The 7828-nt window shown below is 36.1% G+C and overlaps 1 pseudogene; it reads right to left on the reverse strand.

Moving 5' to 3' along the window:
• Positions 1–894: 894 nt before the first annotated feature.
• LOC121790660 lies at positions 895–7818 on the reverse strand (annotated as a pseudogene).
• Between the last annotated feature and the right edge of the window lie 10 nt (positions 7819–7828).

Here is a 7828-nt window from a genome sequence, read left to right on the forward strand (position 1 = left end):
CACTGTTTTTATTTTGTGAAATTGGAATTTTAAAAACAGAACATAAACAATATATCAAATTATATTTGGTAATATTTTTTCCCTGATTTTAATTAATATGATCATTATTTTTATTTTTTTATTATTTGATTTGAATTACCTTTCCATTTAGATTGATGGATAAACTTTCTTGAAAAGACGTCAAATTATTGTTAGTTGTTCTAGGTAATGTTGAACAAGAATTGCGTCTAGAAGACCGTGAGATAGTTGATAATAATTCAAACAAGATTGAAATGATGAAAAAGAAATTAATTGTTATCTCAAATTACGAAAGTTTATTGATGTAAATATTCTGAATTGTTCATAAGAGCCAAATATTGCGTTTAACCTAAGATAAATATATTTCATTTATAATATATTTTTATTAAAAAAACATATTTAATTTATAATGTATTTTTATTTAAAAAAATTTATTTAAATATTATATTTATTATCTCGTTCGACCCCACGATTTTTTATTCCTGGATCCGCCATTGGTGGAAGGTGGGACCCTATTACCATTTATGATAAAGTGAATCGGGACTTCTATTCACGGACGGAATAAAATGAAAAAACGTAACTCTTATTAGCGGACGGAGGGAGTATCTTGAAGTGCTTTTACATGCTAGAAGAGAATAGTTTTATTCCACTTTTATTAAAGTACTACCTACATGTACGCAGCTTGGGTTTCATCCTATGCTTTTAACATTTTATAATACGTATGAAATTGATATTCTTTGTTATCATCTTCAATTTTGTATATTAATTTTTTTCTATCAACCAAACCACATGTTTCTTGGGGGAAAAGAAAGAAAATATGAAAAGGAAAAAGAAAAGAAATAAGAAAGATCTAGAGTGTAGGAGAAATCTGATAGATTGAGTGGAAATCTTGCATGCTATCAAACTAAATAGTTTTCTAGCTTTTGTAATTAACTGATGTAAATGTCGTTTAAATTTTAAATTGTGGACTTGTGTTGAAACTGATAATGATTGCTAATGCCGACAACTTCAGAAACCAAAATTGACTTTTTACTAAGCGTAAGTCAACAGCAGCTGGAGAAAAATCATAGTAGAATTTACTTGTGGATTACAACAACAGCAAAACTATTCTCCATGCTATACCATCAAGCCGCAGCAGCAATTCACAATAGATACGGATTCTACATTTGCTTGCCTGCAAATTCTCAACTTGACGAGCAAAGGGAACCTTAACATCGAGCCCGAGCTCGAGCCTGTGTGAATCACCGAGGTGGCAACCGCAAGAGTTTGTCTGAATCCCACAGAACTCTCATCACACCAAGCCTTTTCCCAGCCTCATAAAACTTGTTACCCGTGGCTTCCACTGGATGCGGAAGGTCAGCAAATGCCTCAATTGATAGTTCCGTGATGTCAACTACGCACATACCAGATTGCTCCAAATCCTCCCCGCACCATTTCCCACGTACTTGAAAAACCTTGCCCATCCCAATCTCCTCTGCTTTGTCTCCTACAAGCATCACGTGTTCCCCGGACTCAAAGTAGAGAAAGAGTTTGTTTATATCCCACAAGACTCGCATCAAACCAAATCTTTTCTCAGCCTGAGAAAATGTGTTGCTGTGCCCTCCACCGGGTGTAGAACATTGGAAAATATATCGACAGAGAGGTTCTTGATGTCCACAACACACGTGCCAGATTGGTCCAAGTCATTCCCACACCAATGTCCACCAACTTGAAACACTGCACCCTTCCCAACCTCCTCCCTTCTCTCGTCCACAAGCATTACATATTGTCCTGGTTCAAAGGACGGGCTTGGTGTTGCAATATCCCTAGGTGCAGCATGTGATGTGCCCACGTCTTCGTCAGCATTAGCTAACACTGCAACGTCTGTAACCTCATCACCATTGCTCCCACTTGCAGAAAATGAGACACGGGCATCATCCATAGAGCTCCGTGGTGAGCCAAGATGCCCAGAGCCACCTAGTCTGTCAGCAGCAGTGTCTCCATCATATGATACACGGATATCTTTGGCTGCACGTGCCAGCTTAGCTTTACGGTTATTAAGCCTGAAGATTTAACACACTATATAATTATTATCGTAATTTATAGCATCCAATTATTAAATGAAAATTAACTTATGCACACAATTTACGTGTACATGCAAACCCAATTTATGGCAGGTAAGAATGTCAAACATTTAACCAGAAATAATATTAATAAAACATGAAAAACTCACAGAACAGAGTATGAGCGCCTACCAATTTGAGTCTTGAAGTAGTAACCTCAGCTCCCTGAGAAAGATATATTAATAATGAACTTAATAGAGAATAAAACCCATAGATGCATTGTAAATATTTTTTTAGACAAATGATATGATGAGTATATCACAATATAAAACACTATTCACTCACATGGATACTCAATTTATCAGCCCACAACCGTAGAGCTGTTGCATTACAGTGCATATCAGGGTCATCTATAAGTGCAGATTCAATAAGAGCTATCTGTTTATCATTCATTATAGTTCTCTTGCGTTTCCTTTGCTGCTTCTCTTCAGAATGTAGAGGATCAGTCTTTTCTTCTTCAGCAGTTTCATCAAAGCTACTTCCCTTGATATGATCAACATCCATGCGATCAATGTGGGTCTTTCCTCGAGTAGGGCTGGAATCCGACCCACTACTATCAAAAGCTGGACCATCTTTCTCATTTTCTCGCGAATTTATAGAGGGCCCATTGGATTTTTCCTGCTCCATCATCCCAGAGTTCTTCCTATCAAAAAATTGCTCTCCTCTCCTGTTGGCATCAAACTGAACCACTTCTTGGAAACCAAAATCCAGTGTACCCTCTCCCATGTTGACAACATTATTACCATGACCTGAACTCATTTCTCGGTGCAAGGGTGAAGAACGCACCACTGCATGTTTCTCATCCTAGACCAAACAAGAAAATAAAAAATTCCAGAAAGAAGTTACAATAGTTGCAAGAGAACTAGAAATCCTGATCTAGCTGGACCATGTGCTAGAAATTATGTAAATGTCCAAAAATGAAAATAAGAAGTATATATGATCATTTTGTACCAACATCCCTCAGTATTCAGCTTTAGGTAAACTATTGCAGGAAACAACTAGTTTACAAGCAAAATAAAAAACAAATGACCAAAATGATATGAAAAATGGTTAGTGATAAAAATATATACTGCTAAGTAAGATCATTTCTATTAAGACCCCAAAAATAGATGCACTTAACATTTTATGGAAAAGATGAATGATATCCATAGTTAAGCCAGAGAGGTTTTACATGGACTAAATAATTTTCCGATGCAGAACGAACGATCCGGGACTCAAACTGACTTATAAATAACCTACCAAAAAAATGCAACTATGAGAAGCAGCAAAGTGACCATCTGCTAGAATGTTTCATTATCTAAATTGCAAAATAAGAAAGATAGGACATGAACAAATAACTAATGCCCAATTTCAGCATGGAAGGAAGGCATATATTTAAATTACCTCGGCAGTTGTACATCATCTTCATTCAAAAATCCTGGAACTAAAGACTCTGCATGACTTAACAGTGAACCTACATGCAATAGAGTATTATATAGGCATGTACTACTACTTGATTAACCAAGGGAAGAGTTAGAAGCAGGCATACATAAGTTCTTGCTAACTGTGGACACTTTGTCAGCTTCTGAAGTAGAGAAGAATCCATCTGACAGTTTCTGATAGTCCTTCTGTATGAACTGAATGAACTTGTTGAGAAACAGATCCTTCTCATCTGGGGTTGAAATAAATGTTATTAGTCAAATAATATCTAGCAGCATACCCTGATTGAAACCGGAAATTATTAAATTATTTACCCTGGCATACATCAGGAACAAAACAATGAAGGTTTGCAACCACTTTAATCAAAGACGTTCTCTGATGAGCATAAGATGAACGAGGTACACTGCAAGGGGTAAATTCAAATAGAATGTGTCGATATACATTGACAACTTAGGGTATTTCAGACCATGCAATAGTTGTAACTGACTAATATGGTGAAATAAGAATTATTGAGGTGATGTAGATAATACATACTCTAATTGTGCATCCTCTTCACAAACTAGAAGGTCAGACGAGCACCAGCCAGATACAAACTCCCCGTGAGGGAGTAGAAAGATTGCTGCTAAAGCTTCCCTCTAAAGCAACACATTTGTAGGGTCAGGAAAAAAAAGAAAAATACGCAATTTCCTTGAGAAAAGATTATAACAATTGATAAATTATAAGAATTGCTCTATAAGATTTTAAAATTAGTTGAACTGATGGAAAGCTTACAAAGTTTATCATGATGAATGACCGAAAATTTGAATCATCTGAAAAGACATCTGCCAAGCGCATTGCATTAAGTTCCAGTTGCCCCTTCGGGTAGCTTGCCTCAGAGGGAGCATTAAACTGTCTTAAATCTATACCAAACATTTTTTTCAGCAAAGCAAGAACCTATACAAAAAAATGCCCATGATACCACCAAGTAAGGCAAAATGACAAATTGACAACTGCATATGTATAGAAGGAAAAATCTTCCCAAAGTGCAGATATTACAATGCTTATTTTACAGTAAATACTACTATAAACTTTGTTATAGATTCATATGCGACTGGGCAATACTACAAACTAGGATTACAATAGACAGTTAAAAAGAAAAAGTTTGAAATATGTTGTATTTGGGTTTTCTCGATGTGCAAAATTTCTGCAGCACATTTTAAGATTTTTTCAGTTTCATTTTCAGAGTACAAAACTAGCTGTTTTTCATTGTAGTAGCAATAGATCTAAAGGGTCTGGGAAATCTTTTTCTATTATGAATGCAATGAAACATGTATCTCTCTGAGAGTTATGACAGAAACTGCATGATGCTTTGATTCTAGAAACCAATACCTCGAGTCCAACAGACTTTGCCATATCCTGAGTTGCTGTGTTGCTGGCCACCTCATCAAGGTAGGATACACTTTCAGCTTCACAAAGGTGCAAAAGCTGCAGTGCAAAAAAATCACATTTACTTAAAAGAAATAAGGGCCTGTTCACACAGCCATACCAAGCACAAGCACAAGCACATAAAAATTTTAAGGTGTGCTAACTTTACCAGCAATTGTAATATTCAAAGACATATATCCACTTATCTTAATGGGAAAGTGCACTCACAATAGATAAAGCTTTAGATTTTAGGCGGGAAATAGCAGCCATGTAGGAGGAAATATTTTCCGAGCCCGATAACTTTAAGTTCATGACGGTCTGAACCAGAATAAGAACGCCACCATTGCCGCACAACTCCTGAATTAATAAACCGGTCACAGGTAAGAAAACAAATAATAAAGAAACAAAAGGGGAAAAGGAAAAGGAGAAAGTAATTAGGAATGAAGAAAGAATTCAGAAGTGTGAGATTTTAGTAATCGAGTGAGATAAAGTTCTAAGTGCTATTAATAGAACTTGTAAATACTACTTAATACACAGTACTAATCTAGCTAAGTTAACAAGAAATAATTTGACTTCCCAACAATGTAAAATCATTTGGTTCCACTGATACTAGTAACAATTACTCCATCAGTCCCCCAATAGTATAGCACAGCTACTATGTTTGTGTCCCCCAAAAGTAATCGCTTTCCATTTTGGTTCATGAACCCACATTTATCAAAAAACCAAAATTTTTTTCTACTTAATGGGACCCTCAGTAATAACCTTTATCCACTCAAACCACATCGACCAACCATTTTCTTAAAATCCATGCAAGCCAAATGTGCTTACTATTTGGAGACAAGGGAGTACATTCCTTCGTAGCTAACAGCAACTTTTTCACCCAAGCTCAAATGTAACAAACAAATCCTAGGACATACAGGACACCAACATTCATCATATAAAGCCGCAGTCAGATAAGCATATCAAGCTGATTATGGAATCTCTTACTATCTCACTTGGAAATAAATAAAAGAAGTCCTAGGTGAGTGAATTGAGATGTATAAAAAATAGAAATTCCAGCTAAAGTTTCCTGGAGTAGCAAGCATGTATTCACCACATTTGACGTTATAAAGAAATGCCATGCTTTCAGGCAGTGAAAACTCTAATCAGATGAAAGGATAGAATCTAGAAAAACCTTGTTCTTAACAACACATTCCCGGAACAACTTTTGCTGACACAGGGACTGTACAAATTGAAGAGAAGAATTGCACTGCTGGCAGAGGTGATTCAAGGTCTCTTCAGCAGTAGGGGAAGCACTTCCAGATGAATCGTCCTGTTGAGCAGACAGTTTGATCTGCAGAAACTTGACATCTACACAAACAGCAGCATATGCGGCCTCTGTGAATATGTCCACCTGCCACCAACTCCACTTACTCAGCCACAACACAATTTGATAACACTTTTGAAATAACAGCAATCAAGAAGATGAAGTAGGAATATTTATAACATTAAACATGTAATTTAATGTTCTCAGTTTTCACCAAATGCTGAATTGCTACCTTGTAATATGCAGTCAATGCTTGAGCAACCTCTTGGTACTGTGGAGAAACAATGACTGTCAACAATTTTAGACTGCAAGCTACCAGAGCGAATGAAGAAGAACCATGTCACTGGGAATGGCGTGAGATTCCTGGATACGAAGTAGTAAGTACATATCTACAAACAACAAAGGAAAGATCTAAAAATTGCAAGGAAATGAATATTGACCTGTCTGTATGCACCAAGTAGAACTAGCAGATAAAATACCAGGTCAATCAGTTGTTCTGATATCTTCACATCATCAAGCAATATCTGAAAGAAAACATATGATGATATATGAATAAAGGGGCATACAGAGAATGTATACGTATAAAACCACATCATAACACACGTAATAAGTACATTGCCAGAAGTTGAGAATGACAATAATTTCCAAGTACAAAAAACAGGGAAGATAATTAAGAAAGAGCTAGGATCAATGTGAACATAAGGTGCTGTGAATCATAGTAGTTATTAAAGGTTAAAGAGTAAAGACCAAAAGGGCACTGGAGAGGTGGAACTAAATACCTATAAAGCATTAAGTAGCTCATATCATAGAAATGATTGATGAGTTTATGAGCTTAAGAAGTTGTGGTTTATGCAAAAACATTAGCAACTGCAATGACCTAAAACTAGAGGAAATCAAGCAGAAAGGTGGTCAGGATAACTAGAAATAACTTGCTAAAATACTTTTAAACTTCCATCTATTACAATAGTTTCCTGACTGCAAATCTCATAATATTGGGAGTTAAAAATGCGAAGCAACCAAAAGCAAAAAAGAGGAAAGCCAAAACAAACAGACTGTGCATGATGCTGTGGAAAAAAACACTCTAAGAGAATACAAGTCACTAGTAAAGCAACCAAGTCAAATAAAGATTTTCTTTCCATCAGTTAATGTTTGTCACCTTGCATCAATCAGCACAAAAATACAATTATAAGTGTAATACAGGGCTTTTGAAAATTAACAAAACGTTAGACCAGTGCCATGTGCTTGATATGATGATAGATAAATACAGTTTGACTTCTGATAACCTGTTCAATTTTGGGCACCCGAGAGGCAAGATCACACATGGAATGCAAGAGAAGAATTCCATACAGCAAATATTTGAATGTGGATTTGTCCCTTTCCCAAGCCATAATCACTGCAATTAGGTGAAGAGGAAGATTCCTTGCCAATTTTTCCAAGTCAACCTGCAATATACATGTGATTCCAACATGTGTATTCCAAAGTTTAAATAGCAATAACAATTATAGCTATTTATTTCTTCCTAATAACCTGTATGCACGATCCATCTTCCGACAATGTGCCTAACCACATTGTTCCAGAA

This window comes from Salvia splendens, unplaced genomic scaffold (genome assembly GCF_004379255.2).
Source record: "Salvia splendens isolate huo1 unplaced genomic scaffold, SspV2 ctg573, whole genome shotgun sequence".
NCBI lineage: Eukaryota > Viridiplantae > Streptophyta > Magnoliopsida > Lamiales > Lamiaceae > Salvia > Salvia splendens.